General features: G+C 54.7%; 1 protein-coding gene across 2 annotated transcripts in view; it reads left to right on the top strand.

Annotated features, from left to right (window-relative positions):
- Positions 1 to 5,597: 5,597 nt before the first annotated feature.
- The window catches only part of SPECC1L (sperm antigen with calponin homology and coiled-coil domains 1 like), a 55,308-nt gene continuing 47,702 nt past the window's right edge, over positions 5,598 to 13,203 (top strand). Inside the window, exon 1 of one of the 2 annotated variants that reach the window (XM_036307405.1) lies at positions 5,598 to 5,756. The gene's annotated coding sequence lies outside the window, so the exon portion shown is untranslated. The remainder of the gene's footprint in view (positions 5,757 to 13,203) is intronic. The other variant, XM_036307406.1, reaches the window with a different exon arrangement.

Below are 13,203 nucleotides of genomic sequence, written 5' to 3'. Positions count from 1 at the left end.
CTGCTTCTCTCTGTCTCTCCCCCTCCCTTCCACTCTCTCTAAAAAGAAAAGTCAGAGGAACCCTGGCCGGTGCGGCCCCGTTGGTTGGAGCACGGTCCTGTACGCCGAAAGGTCGGGAGTTCAGTTCCCAGTCAGGACACACACCCAGGTCGCAGGTTCGACCCCTAGTCCAGGTGCATACAAGAGGCGACCGACCGAGGCTTCTCTCTCTCATAGATGTTTCTCTCCTCCCGTCCTCCCTAAAAAAATAAAAGTAAAATATTTAAATCTCAACCTTTATACCCCGTCCCCCGCCCCCCAAAGAATGCTCTAGTTTCCTTAAAAGGAAGTGTGTCCACTGACTAATGATGGGCTGTCAAAAAAAAATAGCTCTGGAAAGAGAAACAGAAAAAATGAGGGGGTGACAGACACACCCAACCCTTGACGAAGCCAGAAGGCCTCCCGGAGCCGGTGTCGCTGCCAGGGGTCAGGGGGCAGGATTGGGGCTGAGGTCAGCCCTGGGTGAGGGGGGAGCTGTCAGACCTGGGGCTGCGGGGGTGGGGGGAGAGCTCGGTCAGTGTGACTGGAGTGGGAGAGCACTGGGTCAGATGCCAGGCAGAGCCTGCGTCACCCGAGTTCCCCCAGCACCGAAAGGCCAGCCGGGCCATGGTGACGAACGGGCACCCACGTAAATGTTCTAGGGGACAGGGCCCTGTCGCGTCTCCCAGACGTGTGTGTCCAGATTGGAAAGGAAACCAGGGGCGGCCTGGCCGGTGTTGCTCAATGGATAGAGCCTTGGCCTGTGGACTGAAGGGTCCCAGGTTCCATTTGGGTCAGGGCATGTGCCCGGGTTGCCGGCTCGGTCCCCAGTGTGGGGCGTGCAGGAGGCAGCCGATCCATGATTCTCTCATCACTGATGTTTCTCTCTCTCTCCCTCTCCTTTCCTCTCTGAAATCCATAAAAGTATATTTAAAAGAAAAGAAGGGAGACCAAGGCTGCCTGGAGGGCTGAGCCGAGTGTCCTGAGCCAGGCCGCCGGCCGGACCTCACAGGGCTGTGTGTCCCGAGACAGGCCCTCGGGCTCCTAGGACAGCGAGGGCTCAGTCCGCACACCGAGTACTTTTCCGTCCCCTCCCGTGGGTGGACCCGGGCAGGCCGGACCACAAGCTCCCCTTCGGTTCTCAGTCACTTTATGGAAACTTGAGCCCCGCGCCCGGGGAGGCGCCGGTTCAGATGGGATTCCGGCCAGAGAGGAGGCCGGAGGCGCGGGCCTCGCCGGGCTCAGGGCCGGAGGAGCCAGAAGAGCCGGCACCTGAACGGTGGCCCCCCCAGGCCCGGGGCCTCCCCGGGGGCTGGAGAGCTTGAGTGACCATAGATGGGCAGACGTGAGGAACGTACGGCATGGCTTCATGGGGAATCCAGACCCACCCAGAGAGCAGCAGCTGCTCATTGAAATTCAGCTACAATTTACTTTTTTAGTCTATTTTTATGGATTTCAGAGAGGAAGGGAGAGGGAGAGAGAGAGAGAAACATCCGTGATGGAGAGAATCGTGGATGGGCTGCCTCCTGCACGCCCCACACTGGGGATCGAGCCCACAGCCCGGGCAGGTGCCTGGGAATTGAACCCTGACCTCCTGGTTCCTGGGTCGATGCTCAACCACGGAGCCACGCCGGCCGGGCTACTGGTTTTGTTGAAGGGGCTCTCCAGGCCATGTCACTTTGGGGGGCCCAAAGCCCCCGAGCCGCCTCTCCTCACCCCCTGGGCTCCTCAGTCGCGAGGCTCCCTCGCCCCAGAGTTCTGAGCTCCCTGCTGGCGGTTTCTGCCGGCGCGTCCTGGGCTGAGACGGTGCGGAGCAGCGGTGCCTGCGAGATTGGGCGACACTGATCCCCAAGCGAGGTGGGGCGGCGAGGATTTCTCAACCCACCGTGGAGCAATTCTACCTGGGACAGGCGGTCGGCTACCAGGAGGGTTGGCGTGCCTTGCCGGGAGGCACGTGCTGTGGGTGGCCTTTGGCCTTGGTGCTGCATGGCCACTGCTCTCAAGATGTTCAGAACTGGCCCAGCCGGCGTGGCTCAGAGATTGAGCATCGGCCTAAGAACCAGGAGGGCACAGTTCCATTCCCGGTCAGGGCACAGGCCTGGGTTGCGGGCTCGATCCCCAGTAGGGGGCGTGCAGGAGGCAGTCAGTCAATGATTCTCTCTCATCATTGATGTTTCCATCTGTCTCTCCCTCTCCCTTCCTCTCTGAAATCAATAAAATATATAATTTTTAAAAAGACATAATTGTAAAGTAGAAGAAGAAGAAGGAGGAGGAAGAGGAGGAGGAGGAAGAGGAGGAGGAGGAGGAGGAGGAGGAGGTGGAGGAGGAGGAGAAGAAGAAGAAGAAGAAGAAGAAGAAGAAGAAGAAGAAGAAGAAGAAGAAGAAGAAGAAGAAGAGGAGGAGGAGGAGGAAGAGGAAGAAGAAGAAGAGGAAGAACTGGAGGCACAGAGAGGTTGAGCAAATATATTCCAGGTCACACAGCGGGTGGCTGTCTGGGCCAGGTTTTGAGTTCACAGCTGGGGACCCACAAAGCTGGCACAAGGGAAGCATTGGCTCACCACTCTCTTCTCATGAGCCTCAGTTTCCCTAGATCTGACATAAGAGGGTCTGATGGTGTCTGGTCTCTGTAGGCCTGAGGGAGGGGGGACAACTTGTCCGGAGTCGTCCCCTTCCGGTACCTCTTCTGGGCCGCCTGCAGGCCCGCTGGGCATCCAGAGGACCCGCCAGGCTTCAGCCGCGGTCGCCAGGCCCCCGGGTCCCTCCTGACCTGCGCACTGTGGTTGTGGAAGGCAAGCAGCTCATCTCTGCCTGCAGATACTTCATCCGTTGTCTGACGGTCACCCATTTCCTGGGGCCCAGTGCTCCCCTGGCTCCAAGGAAGGCATGTCAAGAATCCCAGCTCCATGTCCTGGCACTCGGAGCCGATGGCCTGATAACCGCTGGGAACAGTTTTCCGATGAAAACTTGGCACGCAGCCCCCGCCTGCTGGGCTCCTCCAGCTGTGGTTCGACCCGAGCAGCTGGGCCCAGGTGGGGGCGGCAGGGACTGGATGGGGCTGAGCGGATCAGCGGGAAACCAGCGTCGCTGAGCTCACTGGGGTTCAGGGCTGTGGAGCTCGGCCCATCTCCATGGTGATGAGACCCCAGCATGGCAGGGCCCGCAGGGATGGAGGTCAGGGAGGTGGAGGCTGGGCCCCAAGATAGATGGCCTCCAGGCCAGTAGTTGCTCCAATTGCCTGCTTTTTTTTTTAATCCTCACCTGAGGATATTTTTTCCCATTGATTTTTAGGGAGAGTGGAAGAGAGAGGGAAAGACAGAGAGAAATATCGATGTGAGAGAGACACATCGATTGGTTGCCTCTCAGCTGACTGGGGCCAGGGATCCAACCTGCAACCCAGGTACGTGCCCTTGACTGGGAACCAAATATGTGACCCTTGGGCCAACATTCTAACCCAGGGGTGGGCAAACTTTTTGACTCGAGGGCCACAATGGGTTCTTAAACTGGACCGGAGGGCCGGAACAAAAGCATGGATGGAGTGTTGGTGTGAACTAATATAAATTCAAAGTAAACATCATTACATAAAAGGGTACGGTCTTTTTTTTTTTTTTTTAGTTTTATTCATTTCAAACGGGCCGTATCCGGCCCGTGGGCCGTAGTTTGCCCACGGCTGCTCTAACCACTAGGCGCACTGGCCGGGTTGTGTTTGTTTAAGATTTTTAAAAATTGATTTTTAGAGTGAGGAAGGGAGAGGGAGAGAGAGAAAGACAGCAATGTGGCATCGGTGGCTGCCTCCTGCACGGCCCCTACTGGGGATCCAGTCCACAACCCAGGCCTGTACCTGACCAGTAACTGAACCGGCACTCTGTTGGTAAATGGGTGACGCTCGAACCAGCTGAGTCACCCAGCCAGGGCAGTACATGTTTATTTGAGACAAGTACAAAGTTCACTTAACTCTTTAATTCATGAGGGAACCAGTCAGATGTTATCATCAGTTCAAAGGAGAATTCCAAAGTCAGATACATTTAAAGATCAACAAATCTGAAATAAACCTGCAAATGGCGACAAAACTGGCTTTCCCACTGTTGGGAGGGCTGTCTCGAGATAAGAATTATTTGCATGTCCCTAGACAAGAATAATTAACGTTGACATCAGTTTTCTACAATTTGGGGAGTTGTAAAATAGCTCAAAGACAAGGAAAGGCCCGGAGGCCCAGCATCAGAATCAGATAACAGCAGGGCGTTTCCCAGGGAGGCATGGCTTCCCATTGGAGACACCAGGAGCCTTTTCTGCTTAATCCCATTTTCCTTCGCTAATAGCTTACAACTGCAGACAACCCAAATGCCCATCAATAGGAGAGTGGATAAACCGTGACGTGGTAAATTCATGCTGTGGAATACTACACAGCAACCAAAATTGTGTTCATTTTGCATGCCAGAGATCACACAATCTCACTTATGGACAAATATGCAAAAGTGCTAACTGCTGCTAATATTCTAATAAATGGTCTAGCAATGAAAAATATATCGAGCCAAACCGGTTTGGCTCAGTGGATAGAGCGTCTGCCTGCGGACTGAAAGGTCCCAGGTTCGATTCCGGTCAAGGGCACGTACCTTGGTTGCGGGCACATCCCCAGTAGGAGGTGTGCAGGAGGCGGCTGGTCGATGTTTCTCTCTCATCGATGTTTCTAGCTCTCTATCCTTCTCCCTTTCTCTCTGTAAAAAATCAATAAAATATATTAAAAAAAAAAAGAAAAATATATCGAGACCAAGCAACTTGTCTTTTTCCTAGGAAACCGAGATGATGTAATAAAAATCTAATGTCTTTCGAACTATCAAAGGAAAAAAACCTGTATGATAATTGCGACCTAACAGAACATTTTTAACTTGATAAAGGATATTTAGCTTCGTGGTTTTTTTTTGTGTGTGGGGCTCACTTTTTAAAAATGTTTTTAAAAATATATATATTTTTTATTGATTTCAGAGAGGAAGGGAAAGGGAACGAGAGATAGAAACATCAATGAGAATCATGGATCGGCTGCCTCCTGCACGCCCTACACTGGGGATGGAGCCTGCATCCTGGTCATGTGCCCTGACCGGGAATCGAACCGCGATGTCCTGATTCATAGGTTGATGCACAACTGTGTGGCTCACTTTTGTCCGTGTTCCCTGCTGCATGGGGAGCGCCTGGAAGGCGGGCTTGTGTGTTTATTTCACCCTCTCTAGCTCATGCTTAGCACAGTCCTTGGCACACTGTAAGTAAGCGGTGGTGGACCTCTGAGCTGAGTAAAGCCTCTGGGACAAGGGGGTGCTACACCTATCACCTGTCCGCGCCCAGCGAAGGATCCGGCACCAGCCCGACCTGGAGTGCCAAGGGGTCCAATGCGCGCGCACCCGCTGCCCCAGCCCTTTATGTGGCCGGCCGGGTGCTAGCGCGCCTGCGCAACCCAGAACCTGGAGAAACGTGAGAGAGTGGGCGGGGCTTCGGGCGACGGCGCGGCGGCGGCATGTGGGCGGGGCCTGTCGAGCGTCTGCACATTCGGCGCCAGTCGCGCAGGGCGGGCCGGGGGCGGGGCGAGGGCGGGGCCCGCGAGGGAGGCAGGGCGGGCCGGGCCCACGGCGCCGCGGGGTTGGCTGCTACCCTGAGGCCGGACTCAACGGGATCCGGCCGCGCCACCGGGCGACCTCGCCCCCGGCCCAAGTCCGGAGCCAGCAAGCGAGCGAGCGAGGCGGCGCCGCGCGGTAAGAGCCGGGGCCCGGTCCCCTCCGAGGGCGCCCGCGGGCCAGTCCACCGCCTCAGCGCCGCCCGCGCGGACAGGCCCAGGCGGCCCCGCGGACCCCGTCGGGCCCGCGCCTGCGCCGTCCCCCTGCCGGGCCCCCAGCCCGGCCCGCGCCTGCGCCTGCGCCGTCCCCTCGGGCTCCCGGGCCGCCGGTCAGCGGGCCGCCCCGGGCTGGCGTGGGGACCCGGTGCTGGTCACCCGGCTGCCGGAACCCTCCGAGCCGAAGCGCCGGGCGCGGCGCTCGCAGTTTGCTTCCTCCGGGCCGCAGCAGAGGCCGGGCCGCCGCCTCAGTGCCCGGGTCCCGCGGTCCCCATGCCCCCGGGGGGCTCCGAGGACGCGGCGTGGGGAGCTGGGCCGCGGGCGGCGGATCCCGGGCCCGCGCCCCCACCCTGGTCCCGCTGGGCTGGGAGGTCAGCCCGGAGCAGGCGGAATGTCCTTGTTTCTCGAGACCCGGTTCTGGCATCCGGTTCGATGTGCATAACCCGGGGTTTGGCGGAGGAAGCCTTTGCCTCTCCCGCAGTCTGGTAATCATTGCACCGGCTTGAGACACGATCGCGCCCTCTTGGGGGGCTCCCCCGGGGGCGTCTGGGAAAGAGACCCATTCCCACGCGCGTCCAGCCCGATTCCTAGACCAGGTCAGAGAGAGACCCTGGGTGGCTGAGCCCGGGAAGATGCCCGCCCGTCGCTGCCCTGCGGTGGCCGCGGGGCGAAGGGTGTTGTCAGAGTTACCTCTACCACCGATCCCGGGTCCTGAGTTTTGGGCCGATTCAGAAACGCCAGGAAACGTTGCGGAGCCCACCCGCCCGCGTTTCCCGCGGCCCCGGGAGGATGCTCTTGAGATGAAATCAGGGCTGAGCTCGGAGACATCTGCACGAGACATAGACATACATGATCAGGCAGCCGCCGCCACGCAGAGGGCACGAGGTGCCAGGGCAAGTGGGGTGTGGGTCGGGAAGAAGTTGATTCTGTAGAGAAATGGCCGCCCCAAGAGTTTTTTTTTTCTTTTCTCTCTCTAAAATAGCGTCTCTTCTCTGGGTTCCTCTGCACCAGGCAGCCTTTAAGACTCAGCAACTTTGGTAGCTGGAGAGTGTTGCTCGGTTGCCAAGGGCGGGAGGGGTCCAGGCAGGAGGGGATTTTGACAATTTTGACAATTTCAGGGAGGTAGTGAATGCTGTGCCCCAGAAGAGCTCTCTCTCTCTCTGCGCCTTGGTGATGGTCTAGATCAGGGGTCCTCAAAATTTTAAACAGGGGGCCAGTTCACTGTCCCTCAGACCGTTGGAGGGCCGGACTATAGTTTAAAAAAAAACTATGAACAAATTCCTATGCTCACTGCACATATCTTATTTTGAAGTAAAAAAACAAAATGGGAACAAATACAATATTTGTATTTGCATGTGGCCCGCGGGCCGTAGTTTGAGGACCCCTGGTCTAGATAGACCAGCGGTTCTCAACCTGTGGGTCGCGACCGCTTTGTGGGTCAAACGACCCTTTCACAGGGGTTGCCTAAGACCATCCTGCATATCAGATGTTTACATGACGATTTATAACAGTAGCAACATGACAGTTATGAAGTAGCAGCGAAAGTAATTTGATGGTTGGGTCACAACATGAGGAACTATTTAAAGGGCCAGAAGGTTGAGACCCACTGGCTAGAGATCTGTGAGCCCATCAAGTCCAGTGTCGCTCAGCGGGGGGTAATGGCAGCCGTTGCGGTGGAGGTGAAGTTTGTAGGGAGGCTTCCGTTTCGAACTTGAACTTTCAGGATGCGTGTCTGCAGTGCCGTCTGTCATCCTGAGATGGGGTTTCTTTTCTGAAGCAGAGGTTCTCCTTGTAGCTGACGCGGCGACACAGTCCATTTTATATCGCAGGCGACTCAGGCGATGGCATCGCCCCGGTTCAGAATGAATGACCATGTAAGGGCTGGCGTGGAGCCACGTGCATATGTGTAGATCGCGGGGCTCACGTGTACCCGGCGTCACGCACACTGTCCAGCGCAGTGGAGGAAGGGCGGTGGGGCGGCCGCAGGCTTAGAGGAATTCTCTGGGCTCTCTGCCTCTGGGCACGTCTGCCTTCCTCTCTGCACCTTCATTTCCCCATCTGTCAAGGGTGGGAGTCGAGGGAGGAGATGGGAAGGAGCTTGAGTTGCTAATATTTTTAAAATATATTTTTATTGGTTTCAGAGAGGAAGGGAAAGGGAGAGAGAGGTAGAAACATCAATGATGAGAGAGAATCGTGGATCAGCTGCCTGCTGCACGCCCCACACTGGAGATGGAGCCCACAACCGGGGCATGTGCTCTCACCTGTAATCAAGCCATGACCTCCTGGTTCGTAGGTCCACGCTCAACCACTGAGCCTCCTGGCCGGGCTTATTTTGTATTAGTTTCAGGTGTACTGCATAGTGGTTAGATCTTTATTTCTAAAAATATAACCAACCCAGCTGGTGTAGCTCAGCGGTTAAGCTGCCGCTGAGTTCTCCATTTTCGGAGGATAACGTGGTAACCCCATAAAGGGCGTCTGTCCATGAGAGAAGAGAGTGCAGATGTGTTACCAGTGTTTTTCCTGACCTTTTCCCACCTCTACATTGTAGTTCTTCTCTTTATTCTTTAGCTAAATCCAGATGTTTGCTCCTGCCTTCTTTCCAGAATAGTGATCTGTGCATAGTCACTCCTCACTCCCACTCCTGCAGCTTCAAGTCCTTCAGTGGCTCCCGCTACTTTCATAGTCGGGCCTGCCAGTCCTGAGCTTGGTAGCGAGGACACTTCCTCATGGGCCTGGCCTTCACTCTCAGCCTCCCCCTCTTCTCAGGTGCTTCGTTGCGCTTTGCTCAACGCCTCTTGGTCCCCGGAACTCTTCCCACTCTCCTTGTCTTCCTCTGCTGGAATGTTCTCTCCCGTCATCTGATTGTCACCTTCAGAGCTCAGCTCAGATATTACCTTGCCTGGAGACATCCCTTGTCCCGCAGATTGGTCTAGCACCCTGTTTAGTTGGGATTTGGCACCTGTGTGTTTTTTTAAAATATATTTGTATGGATTTCAGAGAGAAAGGGAGAGCGAGGGAGAGATAGACACATCAATGATGAGAGAGAACCATCAATCAGCTGCCTCCTGCACACCTCACACTGGGGATGGAGTGCGCAGCCCAGGCCTGGGCCCTGACCGGAATCGAACCGTGACCTCCTGGTTCACAGGTCGAAGCTCAACCCCGGAGCCACGCTGGCTGGGCGGCACCTGTGTTTTTTCATGCTCCTTCTAGCCGGTGACACCGCAGTGCATAGCAGAGTGTCTGGCCCGAGGTGAAGTGGTTGCACGTGCTGGGCGCGGTTAGCGCGGCATATCAGAGCTGCAGCGAAAGTGGAACCGAGTCCCTGCCCTGAGCTTGCACTCCAGGTGCACTTGACCCCACCGGCCTCAAGACCCCTCCCAGCCACGCATACCAGCTTGCAAAGTCCGTTTCATTGTGCCTTAGCGTCCGATTAGAATCTTATTTCCTGAAGAAGACTGTCTCTGTGTCTGCTGTCACCCAGAAACCGGGTGGGCACCGCCTTTGCTCCCAGCTTCCCTTTCCACCTGTATACCTTTCACCTTAAGTTCGCTTTTTTGTTGTTGTGTTGTTTTTTAAATTTAAGTGTTTGGACAGTAAATCTTTGAGGTTAAGATACTAGATTTCAAGTTTGTCTATTGTGCATATAGCCTAGGGAAAATTGTTAAAGGGGAAAAATATTTCTTTAATCCTCACCCAAGGTTATTTTTCTTTATTGATTTGAGAGAGAGAGAGAAACATCAATCTGTTGCCTGCCATACCTTCCCCAGCCAGGGATGAAACCCATAACTGGGTATGTGCCCTGACCAGAAATTGAACTCGTGACCTTTCTGTGCATAGGTGGACACGCCAACCAACTGAGCCACACTGGCCAGGGCTGGTTTTTTAAAAAAAATTGGAAATGAAGTTAGAAATGCATACTTGTCAGTGACTTGCTTAGTCAGACCCTCCAGTCTGAGACAGACTGGATCATGATGGAATGCAAATCATTTATTAATCAGAATTTCACTATAAGGAGTAAAATGTTATTTTGCAAAATATTTTTTTTGGCATTTTAGTTCCTAATGTTCCTTGTTTCTAGATGGAAAAAAAAATGCAACCTTCAAGTTTATGTTAAACTAGTATTTCCGAAGGTCTAGTGGAGAATATAAATGTGTCAACATAAACATTCAAACCTGTACATTTTTATGAGTTTATTTGAGTCAAACTGATGACAGTTGTCAGGAGGCAAAATCTCAATTGATTGAGAAAGTTCGCCTAAAAATGGCAGTTTTCCCACATATTTTGCACATCAGAACCAAAGGGGGAGAGGGAGGGGGTTCGTGAAATCCGTTGGTGATGTATTCCAGAGGCGGGAGGGGGAAGTGAAGCCGGGAAATCTCTGGGACACGCACAGCCTTCTTTCACAGGTGAGTCTAGTGTAGTAACAGCATGATGACAGCCATGGGGGTGTGCGGCCTCCGCTCTGAGGTGTGCTTTGAGGGTGGGGACAGGAACAGAGCACTTTGCTATTTCAAAGGTGTGTCATCGGGGTGTTATCTTAGATGGGAAAAGTTGAAGATTAAGCTTTGTAGGAGAATACCGCCCTAGGACATGACTACGCCTCGAGCTGCTGTTAGAAAGCTTTAATTTCAGACCATCCTAGTGGTTGCTTCAGGTCTGGGCGTTCGCAAGACTGCGTGCAGGCCTCAGGTGAGGTTGTCAGGTTTCGGATGTGGCTGCACTGCGTTCTGTGTCACCTCTTCCTGCCTTGGCTTCTGATTCTCCTCCCACCACATGTGCTTAGCGTGGGTTGGGTTCCAAACTTTATTTATAAAACTAATTTAATTCCCAGGGTTTATGAAGTCTGTGTTAATAGGATGTAGAAGCTAACGAGCACCTATAGCAGCGGAGCTGAAAGGCCTACACTTCATGTGTCCCTTCCACTAACTGTGGTCCCCTCGACACATCTTGAGGTAGTTAGAACAACTATTATTTTCCTTAATTTTGTAAATGAAACGAGGTTAAGAATACAGAGCTAACCCGCGGCAAGCTTGGGTCAGAGCCCAGGTTTCTGACTGAAAGTCCTGTGTTCTTCTCACTGCCGTGGGCTGCGGCTCAGCTAGAATGCGTTTGCCATATTGCTATTGGGGACGGCATCCTCTTCCCCACTGGGTTCTGGCGGGGGCCGGGGGCCGGGGTCCTTATGATATCTCGAGAGGAAGAATTTTCTGAGACTTGCGTGGGATGAGGAGTGATTTTTATTTGCATGGGATTACCTCTGTGTTTCTAAAGTCCCAGTCCCGCCAGAGGGGTGGAGCTGGGGTGTTAGGAAAGCTAAAGTCAGAGCCAGCGTGCAGAGCGTCTGTTCCGTGTTGCAGCTGGGTGCAGTTCACATCAGGCTACGTACGGTCCATTAGTCCGTCGCGCGTGCGAGTTCACATGGCTTTGGCCAGGCCGGTGGCAGGGGAGAAAGAGCCCCTCAAACCAGGAGTCAAGTGCAACACACCGAGAGCCATCAAGGGAACAAGCTCCTTTGTTCAGGGAATGAAATATCCCAAATTTTGTACCCTTGCAGTGGCCACGCCCATTCTGGCCAAGGACCTGTCCTCAGGTGTGACTGACAGGCCAGGTACCTTCCCGATGTCACCCCAACTTCAGTGGGCATGCGCCTCCCCCCTGCCCAGCCCCCTCCCCAGGATCTGCGGGTAGCCTGGTGGCTCGCTGGGGCGTGTGAAGCTCTAGCTTCCTGGGGCAGCTGCCCAATGACATGCCTATATTCGGCCTTCCCTTTGCTCCCTTCCTGTTACTAATAACGAGGTTCATCGAAACAGGACCCTTGTGGCTGAAGGAACTCCAGTGCCTGGAACATAGAAAACCCAGGTAGGCACTGAATCTTTTGTCATTGAAATATTTGAAGAGCTTTTACGTGGAAGAGGCATACATCTGTTTTGTGTTGCTTTGGCTGGTAAATGGTAGTTACAGTTGCACTGACATGGGTCAAGGGAGTAATTTTGACTTTCAAGTCATTATTTAAGAAATACATTTCCTGCCCTGACCGGTTTGGCTCAGTGGATAGAGCGTCGGCCTGCGGACTCAGGGGTCCCGGGTTCGATTCTGGCCAAGGGCATGTACCTTGGTTGCGCGCACATCCCCAGTGGGGAGTGTCCAGGAGGCAGCTGATCGATGTTTCTCTCTCATCGATGTTTCTAACTCTCTATCCCTCTGCCTTCCTCTCTGTAAAAAATCAATAAAATATATTAAAAAAAAAAAAAGAAATACATTTCCTAAGGTTATAGCTGCAATAGATAGTGACTCCTCGTGGGAAGAGCTAACAGCAGAACCAGTGTAGCCGAGGGGCGTGCGCGTCTCAGCGTTTGGACCAGGAAGTGTGGCCCGTGACATCTGAACTCCGAAGGAAGTGCTCTCCATGTTTTCCCCTTTTCCCTCACATCCTCATCCTCCCCGGCATGCGGGGGTGGGCGATCTCACTCCGTTAGGGGGTGTCCCTTCACAGCCGTGAACTGCTCGGTGATGAACGCACCGGCCCAAGAAGCGTTTGCTAGGGTTTCCTTCTGGGATGTGGGCTCTTCTCATCATGCTTTTGTCTGTCTTTCTAGTTGTGGTTCCGCTCTCTGTATAGGCACTGAGCGACACGCTTACGGCACTGGCCCTGCCTGGCCTCAGACACAGCATCCGCGTGCGGGGCCTGCGGGTGCTAAGCGCTGGAGGAGGCCCGGCTGAGGGGGAGACCAGCTGTGATACGGTCCTGGGAGAGGGAGCCCCTCCAGGTGGCTTCAGGGGGACTGAGCTGACCTCTCCTTTGAAATTGCCTCTTTTTTTTTTTTTTTTTGAATTTTTATAAAATGTATTTGAGCCAACCAGAGGAGGTGCCTGGAAGCAAGAGCTTCCGCAGACTGAGAAAGCTGCTCTGAAGCGGGAAGGGGGGGGGGTGGGGGGTGTTCCAATGAACGGGCATTGGAGTTGGGGGAATAACGTGCCCGCTGGAATGAGCTGCCTGGACCAGGGAGAGTGACTGGCACAGGGCGGCTGGTTTCATGAAGGTGAAACAGACCTGCTGCTCTAAGCGAGGCTGTGTTGGGGGAGGGGTCCCAGAGGGGGGGGTGGGGGGTCAGGCTGTGTGGAGGGAGGGGTCCCAGAGGGGGTGTGGGGGGATCAGGCTGTGTGGAGGGAGGGGTCCCAGAGGGGGGGGTGGGGGGTCAGGCTGTGTGGAGGGAGGGGTCCCAGAGGGGGTGTGGGGGGATCAGGCTGTGTGGAGGGAGGGGTCCCAGAGGGGGGGGTGGGGGGTCAGGCTGTGTGGAGGGAGGGGTCCCAGAGGGGGGGTGGGGCGGTCAGGCTGTGTGGAGGGAGGGGTCCCAGAGGGGGTGTGG

The sequence above is a fragment of the Myotis myotis genome, unplaced genomic scaffold (genome assembly GCF_014108235.1).
Source record: "Myotis myotis isolate mMyoMyo1 unplaced genomic scaffold, mMyoMyo1.p scaffold_m19_p_47, whole genome shotgun sequence".
Lineage (NCBI taxonomy): Eukaryota > Metazoa > Chordata > Mammalia > Chiroptera > Vespertilionidae > Myotis > Myotis myotis.
This window is presented reverse-complemented; position numbering and strand designations above follow the sequence as displayed.